The sequence below is a fragment of the Salvelinus sp. IW2-2015 genome, linkage group LG1 (assembly GCF_002910315.2).
Source record: "Salvelinus sp. IW2-2015 linkage group LG1, ASM291031v2, whole genome shotgun sequence".
Lineage (NCBI taxonomy): Eukaryota > Metazoa > Chordata > Actinopteri > Salmoniformes > Salmonidae > Salvelinus > Salvelinus sp. IW2-2015.
Window position 1 is genome coordinate 15,986,944 of NC_036838.1, and position 23,614 is coordinate 16,010,557.

General features: G+C 41.5%; 1 long non-coding RNA gene across 1 annotated transcript in view; it reads left to right on the plus strand.

Annotated features, from left to right (window-relative positions):
- Positions 1-17,389, plus strand: part of LOC111966491 (uncharacterized) — a 24,911-nt gene extending 7,522 nt beyond the window's left edge. The window contains exons 2-3 of the long non-coding RNA XR_002877653.2: positions 16,585-16,682; positions 16,807-17,389. This is a non-coding gene — a long non-coding RNA (uncharacterized lncRNA). The remainder of the gene's footprint in view (positions 1-16,584; positions 16,683-16,806) is intronic.
- Positions 17,390-23,614: the final 6,225 nt, after the last annotated feature.

The window sequence follows — 23,614 nt, forward strand, 5'->3', positions numbered from 1 at the left end:
GTAAATAAGGATGCCTGAGTCTAGCATAATCATAAGATCAGACAGGAGGTCGCAAAGACACACAGGGATTGAAAGATACAGAGTCTTGGTAATCCAGCTCGATCATTTCTGAGGGTGTTATGTAACAGGGTGGATGGGTTTGTTAACAGGGAAGAGGCAGGCTGAGGGCAATATGTGTGAAGGGGGGGGGGATGCTAGGTGAGGTATACGATCGTTTTAGGCAAAAATGGGATCACGCAGCTTTTTGACTGCCACGCAGTGTAATTTTACCACTGCGTGCTTCTGCCTTCTCATTCGACGCAAGCATGTGAAGCTCAATCTCATACTTCGGAAAGCACGACAATTGAAAAGATCATAGATATACTCATAGAAATCAGGCGCCACGGCCCTCTAGACGGCAAGAAAACCAACTGGGTTCGGATCAGGGGAGATGACACCTCGCTCTAGGACTAACATATGTTTATCGGATTGATACTAGCATATTTGGATTATATTAAATTACGACTAGAGGAAAGTGTTGATGGTATCGACTAGTTTCAGGGGCAATGTGGCGAGTAGTTATGGAGAATCACAGTTACTAGCAAGGTTGCAGTTTCTTGGACAATGGCTGAAATAGTGGCGTCTTGAAGCAGACCCCGAATGCAAGAGATACTAGAGGAAATGGACCAGTAGAGACCCGACGGTCGAGATTACGCAGAAAATAGCTCAAGTCCTAAGAAGAGACATATTTAACGTCGAGAAAATTTACAAATGATGTGACACTATACGGAGTTTACAGGTAAAGTTATTGAATTGCCGATATGGTTGGAGTGTAAGTTTGACGCTGACCTTCCGCAGAGTCTCAATCCCTCGGAAATTTTCGGCAGCACCCGAGCGACTTACAAATTGTTGGTGGGCGACACACGAGTTTTGTCAAGCGCAATTGAAGCCTGATCGACGAGAGGAAACAAGTTTTACCAGTCAAATGGAGAGATTACAAGGGTAGTGGATCGGAGAACTTGGAGGGGAGCAAGTGTGGCTCCAGACAAGTCTGTGAGTTATTAGGTGGGGAAAAGCACCGATCTGTAAAGAATGAGCCAACGCGTATCTTGCCCTGCCTTTTGGCAGGTAGGGGGCCAAGGAGTACAGATAGGAGAGGGTGAGGTCGACCAAGAGAGAGAGGGGTTTTAGTTCAGAGGATCTACAGAAGAGGGCAGAAAGAAATGAAGCTCTCAAAAGGTTAGACTATGCGTGTGTGTGGAATGTGCCAGCCAAAGGTCTTTTGAAATAAGTACACCCAGTAGTTCTGTGTCTTAGACTTCGGGAGGTGGAAAGCAGCTGTGTTGTGTCTCTGTGGAGGGTAACATCAGAAAATAGGTTAACTCGTTATCACGACGGCGTCAAGGAAAGCGACCAATCTTATGATGGGTGGAACAATCTTCCTCGAAGTTGGAAATAGCCTGCCTTGTACTTACCACGGATATTAGGCGGGCCCACAAAGGACGAACATGTGTATTTAAACATCCACCACCATTTAGAATAAAAACTTGCCATCAGGTGTGCTGATCATAAAATGTTAAATTTCTGTCAAGTCTTGTATAAATAAAGAAAATTATAACTATTATTATCCCAGTTAAACTGTCTTAACCGAAGGAAAACAACAGCAGCATGGATTCAAAGGAGGCGCTTAGTGACAGACTGAGGTCAAGATAAGGATGAATAGAGTTAGAACGCACTCTCTCGATTACAAACACTTTGCGAGATGAAGATAGAAGTGTATTCCTAGGCATTACCACCGCCACACCGCACTTATGGTTGCTGACTCTCAATAATTTCTAGATAGACGAACATAACGTTTGTCGTCGGCTACCTTTGTCGCCTCGGTCTGCCCCAACGTGTGAATGAAATCTCTCAACACAGCGTGTCAACAACTACCACTCGCAGCCACCCTAAGATTCAACGAATTAACTCACCAAAGCGACTGGTAGAATTAAAAGCTCAGAGCAGAGAGCAACTGTTGATTACCTAATTACTCACTTAAAAAAGCCATTCTGGATGAAACACAAGAGTTACCACACCGCTTACACGCAAATAGAAAGGAATCCCAACATCGGTTTTAGTGAATCCAGACAATATTTCAGATTTCTAAGTGTTTTACCAGCGAAAACACAATATAATCGTTATCATTGCATACCACATGAGCTAACATCACCCCAGCATTGATTAAGGACAAACCCGACGGACGCATACCTGAGATTCAACCGCTTAAGAAACGGCCCTGTCCAAGGCGCCTGACGGATAGACTGTATCACCACCAAAATATATTAATTTTTTCACTAACCTTCTTAGAATTCTTCAGATGACAGTCCTGTACATCATATTACACAATGCATATAGAGTTTGTTCGAAAATGTGCATATTTAGCATCACAAATCGTGGGGTATGCTATGTAATCAGTCAAAACATGGCATGCATTCTGGCCGGGCGCCATCTTGAAGGGCACCTAAGTTTACGATTATTTATCGATTAGATGTACTAAAAAATACAGGTTGGACAACTAATGAAAGATGCATTGGTTATTAATGCAACCGCTGATTAGATTTTTAAAATTAACGTTACTAGACATACAGTGTGCGGTACAGCCAGACTAGTGCCGCAATAATGGCCGAAAAATGCGTTTACATTTTTCCACAAAATACGGAATAAAATCATAAATAGCTCTTACTTTTGGACGAGCTTCCATCAGAATCTTGGGCAAGGTGTCCTTTTGTCCAAAATAATTGTTGCTTTGTTGTAAAACGTCCACTTCAACTTCGGAACTAGCAGCTAACAGTAGCTACGTGGCACACACATGTCCAAATCCTCAAACGCAATACTACGAAAATAGCGGATATACTCGCATAAACTGATATAAATCGGTTTCAAATAACTTCGTTATGATGTTTCTAACACCTATACCGAATTAAATTACAGACGGACATATCTAAGGCCGATAACTGAGCGTTTCAAAATGCTACCTAGTCTTGCTCCTGAGTCTTGCGTTGCGTAATGGCGGAGTCGATCGAAAAGAGAGCGCACCTCGTTCCTTGCCCTTTTATAAGCTCTGAGAAATACGTAGAAACACCATTCCACTTGCTCATTGGTTACTGACATCCAGGGGAAGGCGGGTGCAGTTCATTTCGATCCATAGGGCACACACACAGAGCTTTAAACTGATCTGAGAACAGAGACATGTTTTTTGTACCTTCGCATGTCCTGTCATGATTTTCGCTGTAGAAAGAGTTTCTTGTCAGATTCACCACAGCACATAAATTCAAACGGTTTTAGAAACTATGAATTGTTTTCTATCCAATAGTTAATTAATTCCGTAATCATGCTGATAAATATGTAAATCTATTAGCTAACCACGTTAGCAAAAGACACCACTTTTTTTACTCCACCAGTTTTTTACTCCATCAGTAGCTATCACTAATTCGACTAAATAAAGATATATATATATAGCCACTAACCAAGAAACAACTTCATAAGATGACAGTCTGATAACATATTTATGGTATAGCATATGTTTTTTTTAGAAAAATGTGCATATTTCAGGTATAAATCACAGTTCTACATTGCAGCTGCAATCTGAAATAGCGTTGGAAGCAGCCGGAATAATGACAGAGACCGACGTCAATTACCAAAATACTCATCCTAAAACATTTCTGAAAAATACATTTACATTTACATTTACGTCATTTAGCTGACGCTCTTATCCAGAGCGACTTACAAATTGGAAAGTTCATACATATTCACAGCATACAGCAAATGAAAGCCCAACATCTTGTGAATCCAGCCATAATTTCTGATTTTTAAAATGTTTTACAGGGAAGACACAATGTAAATCTATTAGCTAACCACGTTAGCAAAAGACGACACTTTTTTTACTCCACCAGTTTTTTACTCCATCAGTAGCTATCACTAATTCGACTAAATAAAGATATATATATAGCCACTAACCAAGAAACAACTTCATAAGATGACAGTCTGATAACATTATTTATGGTATAGACATATGTTTTTTAGAAAAATGTGCATTTTTCATAAATCACAGTTACCATTGCAGCCACTATCACAAAACTCACCCAAAGCGACTAGAATAACTACAGAGAGCAACGTGTATTACCTAATTACTCATCTTAAAACATTTCTGAAAAATACACAGCGTACAGCAAATGAAAGCCAACATCTTGTGAATCCAGACAATATTTCAGATTTTCTAAGTGTTTTACAGCGAAAACACAATATATCGTTATATTAGCATACCACATGAGCTAACATCACCCCAGCATTGATTCAAGGCAAAAAGCGCGATAACGTTATCACCACCAAAATATATTAATTTTTCACTAACCTTCTTAGAATTCTTCAGATGACAGTCCTGTAACATCATATTACACAATGCATATAGAGTTTGTTCGAAAATGTGCATATTTAGCATCACAAATCGTGGTTATGCAATGTAATCTGTCAAAACATGGCATGCATTCTGGCCGGCGCCATCTTGGAAGGGCACCTAAGTTTACGATTATTTATCGATTAGATTGACTAAAAAAATACAGGTTGGACAACTAATGAAAGATGCATTGGTTATTAATGCAACCGCTGATTTAGATTTTTAAAATTAACGTTACTAGACATACAGTGTGCGTTACAGCCAGACTAGTGCCGCAATAATGGCCGAAAAATGCGTTTACATTTTTCCACATAAATACGGAATAAAATCATAAATAGCTCTTACTTTTGGACGAGCTTCCATCAGAATCTTGGGCAAGGTGTCCTTTTGTCCAAAAKAATYGTTGCTTTGTTGTAAAACGTCCACTTCAACTTCGGAACTAGCAGCTAACAGTAGCTACGTGGCACACACATGTCCAAATCCTCAAACGCAATACTACGAAAATAGCGATATACTCGCATAAACTGATATAAATCGGTTTCAAATAACTTCGTTATGATGTTTCTAACACCTATACCGAATTAAATTACAGACGGACATATCTAAGGCCGATAACTGAGCGTTTCAAAATGCTATCCTGAGGTCTTGCGTTGCGTAATGGCGGAAGTCGAAAAGAGAGCGCACCTCGTTCCTTGCCCTTTTATAAGCTCTGAGAAATACGTAGAAACACCATTCCACTTCTCATTGGTTACTGACATCCAGGGGAAGGCGGGTGCAGTTCATTTCGATCCATAGGGCACACACAGAGCTTTAAACTGATCTGAGAACAGAGACTATTTTTCTGACCTTCGCATGTCCTGTCATGATTTTCGCTGTAGAAAGAGTTCTGGTTCACCCACAGACATAATTCAAACGGTTTTAGAAACTAGAGATTGTTTTCTATCCAATAGTAATAATAATATGCATATTGTACGAGCAAGAATTGAGTACGAGGCAGTTTAATTTGGAGACGCAAAATGTCGAAGTTGAAACAGCACCCCCTGTAGTGACAAGAAGTTAAGACTACTTCTGTAGCTCTTTGTCAGAAGCACACCTAACTGTCCTAGCCATATTTAGCTGGAATTTAACCCAAAAGGATTTGAGAAATGTGATTGGTTGATGATTGGCCTATGACATTGGCTTACCTCTCCTCTTGCGCTGCGCAGAATATCAGATCTTAACAACGATTGGAGAAGTGCTTAACATCACCAGTACCACATCCTTATGATATATATCTTGTCATAAGCACAATGTGACTCATGTCGACAGGTTGGAATGACAGGTTGGAACTCAAATATGGGACAAATCAACTTTTCTTTCTAAATTAGTGGTGTTTGAATATGTTGATCTAATGCGGGACATGAGTATTTGGGTTGCGGGACAAAGGGCAAAAGTGCTGGACTGTCCTGCACATTGTGACAGTTGGTCACCCTAATGCCAACAAATACAATAGGGTTTCACCAGCTTTGCTGCTTGAGCCCCTAATGAACTGGAAGAATAAAAACAGGTCCTCAGCAGCCTATGCTTGCTCACCAACTTTAAACATCTGCTATCTGAGCAGCTAACCGATCGCTGCAGCTGTACATAGTCCATCTGTAAACAGCCCACCCAATTTACCTTCCTCATCCCCTTACTGTTTATATTTATTTACTTTTCTGCTCTTTTGCACACCAGTATCTCTATTTGCACATGATCATCTGATGATTTATCACTCCAGTGTTAATCTGCTAAATTGTAATTATTCACTCCTATGGCCTATTTATTGCCTACTTCCTCATGCCTTTTGCACACAATGTATATAGATTTTTTTCCCCCCCTACTGTGTTATTGACTTGTTTATTGTTTACTCCATGTGTAACTCTGTCTGTTCACACTGCTATGCTTCATCTTGGCCAGGTCGCAGTTGTAAATGAGAACTCTTTCTCAACTAGCCTACCTGGTTAATAAAAGGTGAAATAAAAATAAAATGCTTGCTCAAGACATAATAATGAATACCAACAAATACAATAGGGTTCTACCAGCTTAGCTGTTGAACCTCTAATTAAAGCTGCGAGCAGCGTTACCGGGGTTCAGGTGTGGGCCCATAGTACCACCGTCAGGACACATTGGAAACGTCACCCTAGGAGGAGCTACTTCTGTATTCCTAACCACGCTTGCAAAATAGCAAAACTCATAATTAAACAGATCATGCAATATGCATATTTTGGCCTATTTTTAACGATGTTGACTACTTTAAATGTCTTCTCCAGAATTGCTAGGCCGATCTAAACGCAGCGAAAAAAGAAATCTCCTCTCACTGTCAACTGTGTTTTTTTTCAGCAAACTTAACATGTGTAAATATTTGTATGAACATAACAAGATTCCACAACTCAGACATAAACTGAACAAGTTCCACAGACATGTGACTAACAGAAATGGAATAATCTGCCCCTGAACAAAAGGGGTTCAAAATAAAAAGTAAGTCAGTATCTGGTGTGGCCACCAACTGCGTTAGGTACTGCAGTGCATCGCCTCCTCATGGATTGCACCAGTTTTGCCAGTTCTTGCTGTGCGATGTTACCCCACTCTTCCACCAAGGCACCTGCAAGTTCCCGGACATCTCTGGGGGGAATGGCCCTAGCCTTCACCCTCCGATCCAACAGGTCCCATACGTGCTAAATGGGATCGAGATCCAGGCTCTTCGCTGGCCATGGCAGAACACTGACATTCCTGTCTTGCAGGAAATCACACACAGAACAAGCATTGTCATGCTGGAGGGTCATGTCAGGATGAGCCTGCAGGAAGGGTACCACATGAGGGAGGAGGATGTCTTCCCTGTAACGCACAGCTTTGAGATTGCCTGCAATGATAACAAGCTCAGTCCGATGATGCTGTGACACACCGCCCCAGACCATGACGGAGCCTCCACCTCCAAATCGATCCCGCTCCAGAGTACAGGCCTCGGTGCAACGCTCATTCCTTCGACGATAAACGCGAATCCGACCATCACCCCTGGTAAGACAAAGCCGCGACTCAACAGTGAATAGCACTTTTTGCCTGTCCTGTCTAGTCCTGCGACGGTGGGTTTGTGCCCATAGGTGACATTTTTGTCAGTGATGTCTGGTGAGGACCTGCCTTACAACAGGCCTACAAGCCCTCAGTCCAGCCTCTCTCAACCTATTGCTGACAGACTGAGCACTGATGGAGGAATTGTGCATTCCTGGTGTAACTCGGGCAGTTGTTGCCATCCTGTACCTGTCCCGCAGGTGTGATGTTCGGATATACCGATCCTGTGCAGGTGTTATTACACGTGGTCTGCCACTGCGAGGACGGACAGCTGATCGTCAGCGCTATAGGGAGATTGCGAGGTCTACAGCGTCTCACAGTACGGACATTGCAATTTATTGCCCTGGCCTCATATGCAGTCCTCATGCCTCCTTGCAGCACGTTCATGCAGATGAGCAGGGACTGTGGGCATCTTTCTTTTGGTGTTTTTCAGAGTCAGTAGAAAGGCCTCTTTAGTGTCCTAAGTTTTCATAACTGTGACCTTAATTGCCTACCATCTGTAAGCTGTTTGTGTCTTAACGACCGCTCCACAGGTGCATGTTCATTAATTGTTTATGGTTCATTGAACAAGCATGGAAAACAGTGTTTAAACCCTTTTCAATGAAGATCTGTGTATTATTTCTTGCACGATCAATATCGCCTAAATAAGGAAATTAGATTGCATGAATGATTTTTCCTGTCCAACAGCGCCCCTGTGCGGCCAAACGGAACCATACTTTACAGATTAGCTAGATATCGCTTAGCATGTGTGCCAAATTTCGAGTGGGATTGGAAAATAGGGGTTTTGACGTCAAGTCAGAGAAAGGGGACCGTCAAGATACATTCGATTGGAAAACCAGTTCCTGGGGGCTTCCCGAGTGACGCAGCGGTCTAAAGCACCGCATCTCAGTGCTTGAGGCGTCACTACAGACTCGGGTTAGATCCCAGGCAGTGTCACAACCAGCCGTGACCGGGAGTCCCACTGGGCGGTACACAACTGGGGGGGGGGGCTTTACTTGGCTTAACGCGCTCTAGCGACTCCTTGCGGCGGCCCTTGCGCCTGCAGGCTGACTTCGGTCATCAGTTGAGCTGTGTTTCTCCGGCACATTAGTGCGTCTGGCTTCCAGGTTAAACGGGCAGGTGTAAAGAAGCACGGTTTGGCGAGTCCTGTTCTGGAGGACGCGTGACTCGACCTTCGCTTCTCCTGAGCCCGTTGGGGAGTTGCAGTGATGACATCATAATTGGATTGCAATTGGATATCACAAAATTGGGGCTAAATTATACATTTTTTCAAATGTATAATCTGTTTCTGGGGTACTGACAACGTGAACCACCAGTTAGAAACTGGGTCTGAAGTTCACGCCATTCCTTTATCATTCATAGTCATTTAACTTATTTATAAACTAACATCCTCTTGCACCAGAGTCTCAAAGAAATCCCCCCTATTTCCTGTTGAAATCATTGGCAGGGACTGGAGTGCTTTCTGTGAGGGTGAAAGGTGGTGAGGCGCAAAAGAGGAGATCTCATGATCACGTCTTTATGAGAATGGGTAGCAGCCAGAGGCTAGGAGCAGCTCTTTAAAGCCCACATGAAACCCAATGACTCCTGGAAATAACATTATTCTCTATGGCATGGAAGTCATGCTCTTCAGTGGAGCTTTCATTATACCATATATGAAGAGCCCCTTCCTACACTGAGTAACAATACAGCTAAGCTACCTCTGTGCACTCAATATCTGCTTTTTGCAAGGCCAACTCATGCACCCTCTTGTCTTTCAAAAGATGTTAAAAAAAACCTTCCACCCTACTCTGCCTTCAGTACAGAAAAATTCAGACAGGTATTGATTATTTAAAGGGGAACTACTTCTTAGGCAGTTTATAACCAGAAAAGTTGGTTCTACGTGGCATCGCTAAGAATCAGACATCAATCAAAATTGAGTGTAAATATAATAATTTTGGTCATAAAGTCAGTCTCGTCCAAAACGAGATTTGGAAGTGAGTGCAGCATGACGGGTATGAATGGGTTGGGTATAGATTACTTACATGCCCACTTTTGCCAATGATGTCAAATTGCCCAGAGACAACAAGGTGTGAACCCAGCTGTCATGTGTTGTGGACATGTTGTCAATTCTGCAACGCACACACTTTTGCTCAGCATAGGAGTGAAAAAAGGCTTCCAATTTGTTTTTGCACACAATTGCGCAAGATGGCAAGGAATGGATCACGTACAACAAACGTACAACATGATAGCTGTGACTAGTGTGTGGTGAGTAGCTAGCTAGCTAGCTAGCTAGCTATGATACTGTGATGTAAGTAGCTAAATACATAGCCTCTCCCTAATGTATAATGTAACATGTGTAATGTGTAATATCATAGAGAGGAAGATTTGTATAGCTAACGTTGCATCTGGCGATAAGGTGCAGATGACATAACTTGCCATAATAACACTGACATGACATATATTTAGACCTGTTGTGACATATAATGCATATTTTATGGTTGGTTATAAACCCTACAACACAAAAAAACATTCTAGTACACATAAACAATGTTGACAAGTAGGCTATGTTATAAAATTTTCTGAAAATGACCATATTCAATTATCATTGTAATTGTGCACAAATTAATGTCAGACATGCACATACACCAATGCTCCATTGCTGATGACTGGGATGAATGCAGGAGTAGATTTCAGGAGCAGAACAAGACAGTATTTTTGACTGATGACTGACATAAGGGCATGTAGGTGATAGGCCTATCTGGCTTATACGATTATGATGGTCATAATACTTCTTGACAGTGTCATAAAGTTTATTTTCTTAGTCCAACGGTGTGTTCGTAAATTCACTCTGGCGATCTACTCCGAATATAAAGAGGGCAGAATAACTGATGAATTTACAAACGCTCCACACCCGTTGAATATTGCCGGTATCAGTAAACGTCAGCAAAAAAGCGTAAATAAATTGTTGCCAGCAGCACAGTTACAGTCACCAACGCTCTGAATAACAGGAAAACAGCCTAACCAGCTCTGCTAGGATGAGGTAAATTGTAATTGTGAGGTGTTCTCTCATTTGTGTCTAGAAGTAGCTAGCAAGCTAGCCAACATTAGCCAGTTAGCTTGGGTGCTTGACTGCCTTTGTGAGGTCATAACGCTTGGATCAACCCTACCTTTCGACCAGAGTGTCCAGTGGGCGCTCTGAACACTCCAAGAGCAAAACTCTCTGAATTTACAAAATGGACAATCTGTAACGGCTGTCGTAGTCGTTCTCCTCCTCAGACGAGGAGGAGCATGGATCGGACCAAGATGCGGATTGGTAAGTATTCATATTTTAATGGGAAAACAACAAACACAACAACCAACAAACGTGACTAACCTGAAACAGTCCTGTGTGGCCCAAACACTGACACAGGAACAAACACCCACAAAACACAGGTGAAACCCAGGCTGCCTAAGTATGATTCTCAATCAGGGACAACGATTGACAGCTGTCTCTGATTGAGAATCATACCAGGCYGAACACAAAATCCCAACATAGAAAATCAAACCTAGACCAACCCACCCAACTCACGCCCTGACCAACTAAAACAAATACAAAACAAAGGAAAACAGGTCAGGAACGTGACACAATCTGACAATGCTCTGAAGTAAATGCTCTGGCACTCCAGAGTGATTTAGGAACACACCCCAAGTAAAGTGATACAGGATGGTCATAATACTTGACAGTGTCATGAAGTGTATTTTCTGTGAGTTAAAAAAAAAAAAATATGAAAAAAAACATGACTGTAAAGAATGTATTACAACAGCAACAAAGGACTTTAATAAGAAACTAAGTTTCAAAGAAAGGAAACTTCTTGGCGGGGGTTATGTAGGTCTCATAACCAGCCATAAAAAATATACAGTATACAGTATGTCACAACAGGTGTAAATATTGGTCATGACAGTGTTATGACCATATTATTTCAGGTTATAACAGCTGTCAGGACATATTATGACATGGTTATGACTGTCATAACATGTTATGATGTTGGGTGTCAAGTAAAGTGTTTGTTCAGAATTTCGGATGACTGACGTGCCCAAAGTAAACAGCCTGTTACTCAGGTCCAGAAGCTAGGCTCAGAAGCTAGGATATGCATATACTTGGTAGCATTGGATAGAAAACACTCTGAAGTTTCTAAAACTTTTAAAATAATGTCTGAGTATAACAGAACTGATATGGCAGGCGAAAACCCAAGGAAAATTCATTCCGTAATTTTGTTTTTGAGCTCCCATCCACTTCAAATGTGAAGCTATTGAAAACTATGACTTCCACCTCCCAGATTGCAGTTCCTCTGGCTTCCACTAGATTTCAACAGTCTTTATACATGGTTTCAGGCTTGTTTTTTGAAAAACCAATGAGGAATAGTAGTTTATCCATGTGGAGCACTAAGGCAAAAGTAGTCTTTGCGCGCATGAACGAGGGCGCGCTCTTCGTTACATTCCTTCCCTATTGAACATACTATTCTTATTATACTATCTTATTGTTTATTTAGATATTAGACTACCTGAGGATTAATTAGCAATGTCGTTTGACTTGTTTGGACGAACTTTTACCGGTAACTTTTTGGACTTCTTTGTCTGCATGTTGAACGGGTGGATTACTGAACTCAATGACGCATACTAAACCTACTTTTTGGGATATAAAGAAGGACTTTATCGAACAAAACGACCATTCATTGTGTAGCTGGGACCCTTGGGATTGCAAACAGAGGAAGATCTTCAAAGGTAAGTGATTTATTTTATCGCTATTTATGATTTTGTGAGGCCTGTGCTGGTTTGAAAACATATGTTGTTGTGGGGCGCTGTCCCCAGATAATCGAATGCTATGCTTTCGCCGTAAAGCCTATTGGAAATCAGACAACGCGGTTCGTTTACCAAGATTCTAAGCTGAAGAATCATGTATGACACTTGTATTTTCATGAATGTTTAATATTACAATTTTGTATTTTGAATTTGGAGTGCTCCGATTTCACCGGATATTGTCGAATTTGATCCCGCTAGCAGGATCCGCACACTAAGAGGTTTTAAGAAAAGTGGCATGGACTATTCTTTTTTTAATAACTACCTCATCTCTGTACCCCACATATACAATTATCTGTAAGGTCCCTCAGTCGAACAGATTCAACCACAAAGACCAGGGAGGTTTTCCAATGTCTCGCAAGGAAGGGCACCTATTGGTAGATAGGTAACATATTTAAAATCAGACATCGAATATCCCTTTGAGCATGGTGAAGTTTTTAATTACACTTTGGATGGTGTATCAATACACCCAGTCACTACAAAGGCGTCCTTCATACAGTAGCTCAATTGCCGTAGAGAAAGGAAACCGCTCAGGGATTTTACCATGAGGCCAAGGACGACTTAAAACAGTTACAGAGTTTATTGGCTGTGATAGGAGAAATCTCGGGATGGATCAACAACATTGTAGTTACTCAAAAATACTAATCTAATTTGTCAAAGTGAAAAGAAGAATGCCTGTACAGAATAAAAATATTCAAAAACAGGCATCCTGCTTGCAGTAAAGTAAAACTGAAAAAAATTGTCTGAGCAATTCACTTTTGGTCCTGAAAACAAAGTGTTATGTTTGGGGCAAATCCAATACAACACATTACGGAGCACCACTCTCTGTATTATCAAGCATAGTGGTGGCTGCATCATGTTGTGGGTATAATTGTAATCTTTATGGACAGAGTTTTTCAGATAAAAAAATAAAACGGAATGAAGCTAAACACAGGCAAAATCCTAAGAGAATACCTGTTTCAGTCTGCTTTTCCACCAGACACTGGGAGATGAATTTGCCTTTCATTAGGACAACAACACAAGGCCCAATCTACACTGGAGAGCAGAGACAGTTACAAAATAGTATATCATACACTGCATTTGAGGAACAGTGGGAAAGTAATTCCGCTTTGAAAATTGATAAACTTGTAACCTCACTTTTGGGAAAATGGGCTTTGAATATTTTGGTACCTACTGGAGAGCTGGTCTTTGTCTACACCCATTCAGCATCGTTCACACCCTCTTAACTTAACCTTATTATTTACTTTGCTGCTCTTTTGCACACCAATATCACTACTTACACACCATCATCTGCTCATCTGTCACTCCAGTGTTAATCTGCTAAATTGTAATTACTTTGCTACTGTGGCCTATTTATTGCCATACCTCCTCATGCCATTTGCACACACTGTATATAGACTTGCTTTTTTTGTATTGTGTTATTGACTGTACGCTTGTTTATTCCATGTAACTCTGTGTTGTTTCTGTCGCACTGCTTTGCTTTATCTTGGCCAGGTCGCATGTCACGTTCTGACCATAGTTATTTTATGTTATCTTTGTTTTAGTATGGTCAGGGCGTGAGTTGGGGTGGGTAGTCTATGTGTGTTTTTCTATGTTGGGGTTTTGAGTTCAGCCTGGTATGATTCTCAATCAGTGGCAGCTGTCAATCGTTGTCCCTGATTGAGAATCATACTTAGGTAGCCTGAGTTTCACTTGAGTGGTGGGTGGTTGTTGCCGTGTCAGTGTTTGTTCGCCACACGGTACTGTTTCGTTCGTTTGTTCACTTCGTTTGTTGTTTTGTATTTTGTAGTGTTCTGTTTGTTGGATTAGCATTAAAATTCATCATCATGAACATTTACCACGCTGCGCCTTGGTCCTCCTCTCTTTCACCCGAAGACGAGCGTTACATCGCAGTTGTAAATGAGAACTTGTTCTCAATTTGCTTACCTGGTTAACTTCTCTGCGCTACGAATCCCGTTAGCGGGATCACTTTCCTAAACAACCGCTAGAATTGCAGGGCGCCAAATGCAATATTACAAAAAATATTTATAATCATGCAATCACAAGTGAAATATACCAAAACACAGCTTAGCTTGTTTTTAATCCACCTATCGTGTCAGATTTTGAAAATATACTTTACAGCGAAAGAAATCCAAGCTTTTGTGAGTGTAGCAATCAATGCTAGAACAGTTAGCCTTATATTAGCTTAGTTAGCTTGGTCACGAAAGTCAGAAAAGCAATACAATTAATCGCTTACCTTAGATAATCTTCGGATGTTTGCACTCACGAGACTCCCAGTTACACAACAAATGTTATTTTTGTTCGATAAATATGACTTATCACAAAAAAACGCCATTTGGGTTGCGCGTTATGTTCAGAAAACCAAAGCCTTGTTCCGTTCGACAAATTCCAAAAAGTATCCGTAATGGTCATAGAAACATGTCAAATGTTTTTTATAATCAATCCTCAGGTTGTTTTTAACAAACATAATCGATAATATTTCAMCCGGACCATAACCTATTCATTAAGAGAGAAAAGGAAAATGGAGAGCTCCTCTCGCACGCGCAGGAACTATTCGGAGGACACCTGACTACTTTTGAAAAATCACGCTCATTTTTCTAAATAAAAGCCTGAAACTATGTCTAAAGTCTGGTCACAGCCTGAGGAAGCCATTGGAAAAGGAATCTGGTTGATACCCCTTTAAAAATGGAAGACGGTCCAGGAAACACAGATTTAAAAAAATATATATATCACTTCCGGGTTAGATTTTCTCAGGTTTTCGTCTGCAGAATACGTTTTGTTATACTCACAGACAATACTTTGACAGTGTTGGAAACTTTGGAGTGTTTTCTATCCTAATCTGTAAATTATATGCGTATTCTACGATCTGGGCCAGAGAAAATGTCCGTTTACCTTGGGAACGTTATTTTAAGAAAAAAAATTCTGACCCCTAGCTCTTTAATTAAATAAAGGTGAAATAATAAATAAATAAACTCTGACCATTTTACTCGCCCTAGCAGAGCTGGTTGGGCTGTTTTCATGTTATCCAGAGCGTTGGTGACTTCATTTGCTGCTGGAAACATTTTAATTACGCCTTTTTGCCAATGTTTACTGACACCGGCCATATTCAACGGGTGTTGAGCGTTCATAAATTCATCAGTTATTCTGCGCTCTGGCACACTCAGATGAGAGTGCTCTGAAATCGGAGTAGATAGCGAGAGCGAATTTACCAGCTACGTCTATCGACAGTTGTCCCAGTGACATCATTAACATTATATTGAAATGGTTACTTGCATAGATAGGAGTATTTTGTTTAGACATGTAGCTAGCTAGCTAAACAATGAACCATAATCCCAACTCATGACGTTACTACCCTGCATGAATCTGCAGGTAGCTAACCAACCAGGGTCAATGTTAGCTAGCTAACATTAGGCTTGCTATAACTAGCCAAGCAAATGGCTCTGAGATATGAATAATACACATAACGTTAGCTTGCAAGCCAGCCAGTTAATGTTAGTTAGGTAACAGTACACTTTAACTTGAAATGAAACCACTTTGTCAAAATTAGAAATGCGTAATATCTGAAAATGTAGCTAGACTATCTTACCCGTATACATCATAGATGGATGCGTCTCCTGTCACGGATGCCATGGTTGTACTTAGTTTGAAGATGTTATCAGGAGACAGGTGTTTTCTCCATCTCATTAGCTATCATACTCGAATTCCACTGATTTCAAAACTCGGTCCTCCAGGAAGTTTAAAAAAAAAGTTTACATTTAAACGGCTCTTCTGTGAAGTAGTGACATGCACCTAGTTTCCTGAAACGGGTCACATGTGGAATAAGTTAAGGGGTGTGGATTCTTTCTGAAGGCATTGCAGCTAGCTACTTTTATGAGAACAGGTATGTTTGCGTTAGTACTTGTCTCTGGCGGCATTCTGCCTTTACTGTAATGGAAATGGGTGTCATGATTCGTCTGCTACTAGTGCTAAAACAACATGTCTGTTCTCATGAAAGTCTTGTGTGTATTTTCTAGGGCAAAAATAAATGAAGGATGGTACTGGTCTAGCCTGAGTACCAGTCTTAGCTTTTGTGCTACAAATATGTGTCGGCAAGCATTCAAAAACGTTTGATTTGATTTAACGTTACACAGCTGGTTGCTTAGTAATGGCGTCAACGTTATTGGCCTGAATCTATTCTGTACTTACTGTAGTCACTCTTAGTATAATTACTTCCAAAGAAAATGTTATTCACTGTATATTTATTGAATGATGATATTTCATTTAATTCACAGGCTACTTACAAAACCTGGTGGATTTGTTGTTCAGCAAGTGTCCATATCAGGAGCAAAAGTCTGAGGCAATATGTGGCCAGGCACCAGTCCCACTTCAGGTTGGTCACATTTGATCTGGTCCTAGGTCAAAATACTATCACTTGTCTGTCCTGGAATTCATCTAACAACCATTGATCATGTAATCAGTGCTGTGTGTATCAACTCTACCTTGTTGTTCTACAGATGGAGGACAGGAGAGATGCCTTGTCATGGAGTCCCCTGACTAAAAGACAAGTTGTTACAGATGTTTAAACTGGGAGAGTCTTTGCACTCAGTATTAAAATGATATAAGACACATCTATTAAGATGAAAGACAAGTGTAATATTTGCACATTGTTATGTTAGCAGAACACTGTTTCTACAGTATTATGTGAAGGATGGTTTACACTTTAAAGTTATCAAAACACTTTGTTTGGAATATCTACACAAGTCCAGCAATTGCACTCTTCTCATATTACTCTGTAGGCATTGACCGATCCAAAGCTTCCCCCTGCCACATGACTGCACCTGTCCTTAACCTATAATACATGAAATATATGAAAGGGATTTCATCACTCACTGGAGACTTGAAGACAGAACCTCACCCAGAGAGTTGTTCATGTCAATGTGTGGTTAGACAGCCAAGTCCATAGAATAGACCATAGAAATAGAATAGAATGCCATGCTAGTTCTGGAACAGCTGAAGTTGTACCAAAGATTTTTATGCTCCTTGTGGTTGTACTCTACACACAACTTACTTTCATTTGCTAGGTAAAGTGTAAGCATACTTTTTTTATAAGCAAATCAATACTATAGTCTATTTACAGCAGAAAATGTTTTGTCTTTGTAACACAAACACACAATACATTTTTTGTTGATAAATGTATCTACACTCAAGCTGGCCATGTTTGTGCAATGTCCACATGTAGCCTACACCTGTAGGGATGTTAGTTTTGGGATTGTCCCCTGGTAATGATCTAACAGCGGACATAAGGAGAGACGAGACCAAGGGGCCAGGGTTCCGGTCTAGATGGTTTCGACAGCTCCTCTAGTTTTGCTTCGGTACTGCAGTTTAACTGCTTTGCTTTATCTTGGCCAGTTCGCAGTTGTAAATGAGAACTTGTTCTCAAATCAAATCAAGTTTATTTTATATAGCCCTTCGTACATCAGCTAATATCTCGAAGTGCTGTACAGAAACCCAGCTTAAAACCCCAAACAGCAAGCAATGCAGGTGTAGAAGCACGGTGGCTAGGAAAAACTCCCTAGAAAGGCCAAAACCTAGGAAGAAACCTAGAGAGGAACCAGGCTATGAGGGGTGGCCAGTCCTCTTCTGGCTGTGCCGGGTGAGATTATAACAGACATGGCCAAGATGTTCAAAATGTTCATAAATGACCAGCATGGTCAAATAATAATCAGGAATAAATGTCAGTTGGCTTTTCATAGCCGATCATTAAGAGTTGAAACAGCAGGTCTGGACAGGTAGCACGTCCGGTGGACAGGTCGGGGTTCCATAACCGCAGGCAGAACAGTTGAAACTGGAACAGCAGCAAGGCCAGGTGGACTGGGGACAGCAAGGATCATCATGCCCGTCGTCCTGACGCATGGTCCTAGGGCTCAGGTCCTCCGAGAGAGAAAGAAAGAGAGAAGGAGAGATTAGAGAGAGCATACTTAAATTCACACAGGACACTGGATAAGACAGGAGAAGTACTCCAGATATAACCAACTGACCCTAGCCCCCCGACACATAAACTACTGCAGCATAAATACTGGAGGCTGAGACAGGAGGGGTCAGGAGACACTGTGGCCCATCCGATGATACCCCCGGACAGGGCCAAACAGGAAGGATATAACCCACCCACTTTGCCAAAGTACAGCCCCCGCACCACTAGAGGGATATCTTCAACCACCAACTTACAATCCTGAGACAAGGCCGAGTATAGCCCACAAAGATCTCCACCACCAACACAAACCAAGGGGGGGCGCCAACCCAGACAGGAAGATCACGTCTAACTCAACCCACTCAAGTGACGCACCCTCCCAGGGACGGCATGAAAAAGCACCAGTAAGTCAGTGACTCAGCCCCTGTAATAGGGTTAGAGGCAGAGAATCCCCAGTGGAGAAGAGGGGAACCGGCCAGGCAGAGACAGCAAGGGCGTTCGTTGCTCCAGAGCCTTTCGTTCACTCCACTCCTGGGCCAGACTACACTCAATCATATGACCTACTGAAGAGATAAGTCTTCAGTAAAGACTTAAAGGTTGAGACCGAGTCTGCGTCTCTCACATGGGTAGGCAGACCATTCCATAAAAATGGAGATCTATAGGAGAAAGCCCTGCCCCAGCTGTTTCTTAGAAATTCTAGGACAATTAGGAGGCCTGCATCTTGTGACCGTAGCGTACGTGTAGGTATGTACGGCAGGACCAACTCGGAAAGTAGGAAGGAGCAAGCCCATGTAACGCTTTATAGGTTAACAGTAAAACCTTGAAATCAGCCCTTGCCTTAACAGGAAGCCAGTGTAGGGAAGCTAGCACTGGAGTAATATGATCAAATTTCTTGGTTCTAGTCAGGATTCTAGCAGCCGTATTTAGCACTAACTGAAGTTTATTTAGTGCTTTATCCGGGTAGCCGGAAAGTAGAGCATTGCAGTAGTCTAACCTAGAATAACAAATGCATGGATACATTTTTCTGCATCATTTTTGGACAGAAAATTTCTGATTTTTGCAATGTTACGTAGATGGAAAAAGATGTCCTTGAAACAGTCTTGATATGTTCGTCAAAGCAGATCAGGGTCCAGAGTAACGCCGAGGTCCTTCCAAGTTTTATTTGAGACGACTTTACAACCATCAAGATTAATTGTCAGATTTAACAGAAGATCTCTTTGTTTCTTGGGACCTAGAACAAGCATCTCTATTTTTGTCCGAGTTTAAAAGTAGAAAGTTTTCAGCCTTCCACTTCCTTATGTCTGAACACAGGCTTCTAGCGAGGGCAATTTTGGGGCTTCACCATGTTTCATTGAAATGTACAGCTGTGTGTCATCCGCATAGCAAAAGTTAACATTATGTTTTCGAATGACATCCCCAAGAGTTAAAATATATAGTGAAAACAATAGTGGCCCTAAAACGGAACCTTGAGGAACACCGAAATGTACAGTTGATTTGTCAGAGGACAAACCATTCACAGAGACAAACTGATATCTTTCCGACAGATAAGATCTAAACCAGGCCAGAACTTGTCCGTGTAGACCAATTTGGGTTTCCAGTCTCTCCAAAAGAATGTGGTGATCGATGGTATCAAAGGCAGCACTAAGGTCTAGGAGCACGAGGACAGATGCAGAGCCTCGGTCCTGACGCCATTAAAAGGTCATTTACCACCTTCACAAGTGCAGTCTCAGTGCTATGATGGGGTCTAAAACCAGACTGAAGCATTTCGTATACATTGTTTTTCTTCAGGAAGGCAGTGAGTTGCTGCGCAACAGCTTTTTCATTTTTTTTTGAGAGGAATGGAAGATTCGATATAGGCCGATTAGTTTTATATTTTCTGGTTCAATGTTTGGCTTTTTCAAGAGAGGCTTTATTACTGCCACTTTTAGTGAGTTTGGTACACATCCGGTGGATAGAGAGCCGTTTTATTATGTTCAACTTAGGAGGGCCAAGCACATGAAGCAGCTCTTTCAGTAGTTTAGTTGGAATAGGATCCAGTATCAACTTGCCTACCTGGTTAAATAAAGGTGAAATAAAAAAATTAACTGATGCCCTGCCCGTAAAAAATTCAAATTTCCCCGTGCGCACTGAGTGCTAATGCGCATGTGATTTTGGTCCGTATGAACCAGATGCAACAAGGATATAGATGGTCCATGAATCGGCGATTGCGAACGTGAGTAGATTACCTTGAAAACAACAGGTTTTTGTTCTTGTACACAGTTTCCAGTTCTTACTATACTTCAGTGGTCGAGACGAGACATTCAACTCTCGGTTGTTGATATCAATTCCACGGTAACATGTCTTTACATGACTTCATAAAACATCAAGTTGCAAGCTACTTTTGTAGCAAGGTGTTGTGGAACGAGTGTCTCATGAAACAAATTCCAGACACTGGTACTTCTTGCTATCTTGGCATAACTGTGATTTGACAGAGAAATATCAGCTAGCTAGATAGCCTAGCCAGCTGTAACTATCCCCAAGCTATGCTAGCTACCTGCTGTCAGGTTGGCTAAACACAAGGTCAGCACAGGCTTTAGCCTACATATAGAACTGAATTAGCAGATCATCTTGAGCTGGCGGGTCAGTCAGGGTGGGGAGAAGTCCTCAACTCCAAAAACTTCTCTCCATAGCAAAGCTAGCTTAGCTCGCTGTCACTAAGTTACTCAATACTGCCCTTGTTTGTTCTGATTGAATGGCACAGACACACCCAAGAAACACCCAAAAACCACACCACAAAGACAACTCTCGTTTGGGCTTCAGTAATGGCTGCTGCATTTCTTAATGAGCAATGAAAGAAACGGATGCGGAATTGGTGAGTGCAGTGTACCTTTAAAAGCTTCAGTCAACGGGATGGATGGGGCTGAGGGAGAACTTGGGGCAAGGTCGTTAAAACAACTAATTATATGATTCTTTACTCTGGCTGTGCATTGGATTCGAATTACAATTATTTAAAAGTATACAGTGCATTCGGAAAGTATTCAGACCCCTTGACTTTTTCCACGTTTTGTTACATTACAGCCTGATTTTAAAATGTATTAAATACCCCCCCCCCACCCCCCCCCTCAATCTACAGACAATACCCCATAATGACGTAGCAAAATTTTTGGCCATCCTCACTCACTGTTGAAGCTCGGTCACTGATTTTCACAGGGTTTCCACCCCATTGTAGCTACTTTCTGCCATTGACTTCACCAGGCTTACCGATTAAAGAAGCCTGCCCAGCTAGCACATAACGTTCTGAGAACCATATGTTTCTTAGAGCTTGATGAGATCGTGGTTGTCCTATGGTTATTTTGCGTACAACATTCCCACTGGGCACACACTGGTTGAATCAACGTTGTTTCCACGTAATTTCAACAACATTACATTGAACCAACGTAGAATAGACGTTGAATTGACGTCTGTGCCAATTGGGTTTCCACAACTTTCTGGTAATGGTGCAGGATAGTTGTTTGGCTTTGCAACATTCTAAGCAACTTTATTTTCTTGGAATTTCATTACTTTAACAGAATGTTTCCTAAAAGTTCACACATAGATACATTTAATTTAAAAAATTGAACGTTCTCCAACTGGTTAGACATTGGGAATTTTCTCAAATAGCTTAGATAACATTAAGAAACAATGTTCTTCTGTGGGAGTTTCAGTACTTCAGCATAACATTTCCTACGGGTTAACTCATGGTTCTATTTAAGTAATGTTCTCAAATTGTTTCAATTTTTTTTGAGAGACCATGTTCTTCCGTGGGAATTTCCGTACTTCAGCATAACGTTTCCTACAGATTTCTCGAATTCCCAACAAGTTCCAATCTGGTTCTATTTAATGTAATATTTGTACTACATTCTGAGAAAGTAAAAATAAAAATGTGTGACTTAAGCGATGTTCTCAGAACATTCAGAGAACAATGCTGCAAGGCAAACACAGCGTTTCATTGGAAATGAATGTAATTCTGGTGTACCAAAATGCAATGTCGCTGTCGGTGTGATCGAAGCGTTATACTGCCTCAGTCCAGAGGCCTGGGCTTTTATGACAGTCAGTTAGATGATCGCCTCTGCACAGCAGGAGTCATGGTTCTAGTACCTGTCGCAGAGCTTCCTCTCTCCTGCTACTGTAGCGTTCAATGTAACCAGAAATCATCTGAATCTCTACAGACCTGTTACCCAAGACGCAACGAAACCTTTAAACACAATGCAAGCCACCCTCAACTTAGAATGCCTCCACTGATCTGTAGGACATGCCAAACTCACAGGGGATGGTTTGGCTTTAGCATGTTTCACACTTGATCTACTCGCATTCTCCCTGGCTCCAGGTGTCACACTGGGTACGCATTCGCCTGAGAATAAACTGGCGATCGTCAACCTGAAACACAAGGGTATCAGGCAGCACACAGGACTCCCCAATCCTCCCAGGGAGGCCCTTTGAAGGCCTGGTGTGTGACTGCTGGCATCACAACACACAACAGGCAGGAGGAGTTTAGGCAGCACATATTTACAGTGTAAAATCACTTTGTAGTCGTGTGGCACATTCCCCCTTGAGTTGCATGCCTGCTTGTAGGGCTCCTGGGGACCCTTGGGTAAAGTGGGAAAGGTTCAACTTTGGCCAGACGTTGGAGCTCGCTGCTCCGGTGGAGAAACCTGATGTGAGAGGCTGTATTGCGATGGAGTTGCAAATTAGTTTTGTATGGTACCAATGCTCTGGAAGTGTAGTGTACACATGACAGGAATGAGGTTAACACTTTGGCAGGATCCAACATCTTACATTATATCCTCAGCTCACTCTGTGATATTTACAGCCATTTTAACTCTTTCATTACCTATATTACTCTAAAATGCTTGACTCACCTAGCTTCCCTAAGGAAGGCTGGTCTCTCATTGTTTACATTACAATACCCTACTGTTGAGATTATAAATTCTGCAGACAAAATAGATATCAATAACAAACCTCATATCATCTCAAAGGAAATTTCCGCACAGCACTATTCCCTCCAGCAGCCACTCTGCCACTGTCATTCATTTGCCCATTGGTAGTCAGATAACAGATTGTAACTAACTGCTTATCAAAGTCAATACTTGAGAGAGGAACTACATTCTTGATGGTAGCTGCTATTTGTGATGGAAACATGCTGCCATATCCCATCTCTAATGCAAACCTATTCATTTGCATTATGTTTCATCAAGTCCGTTGGCACGATAGCTTGTTTTGATCCGACAACTTTAAATGAGAAGCCCGTCTTTGAACGGAACGAGAACAAAGTTGAATTGAAAAGCTTCACCTATCTGGATGTTCTCTCTGGGGATTGACAGGCGAGGCCATGCCTT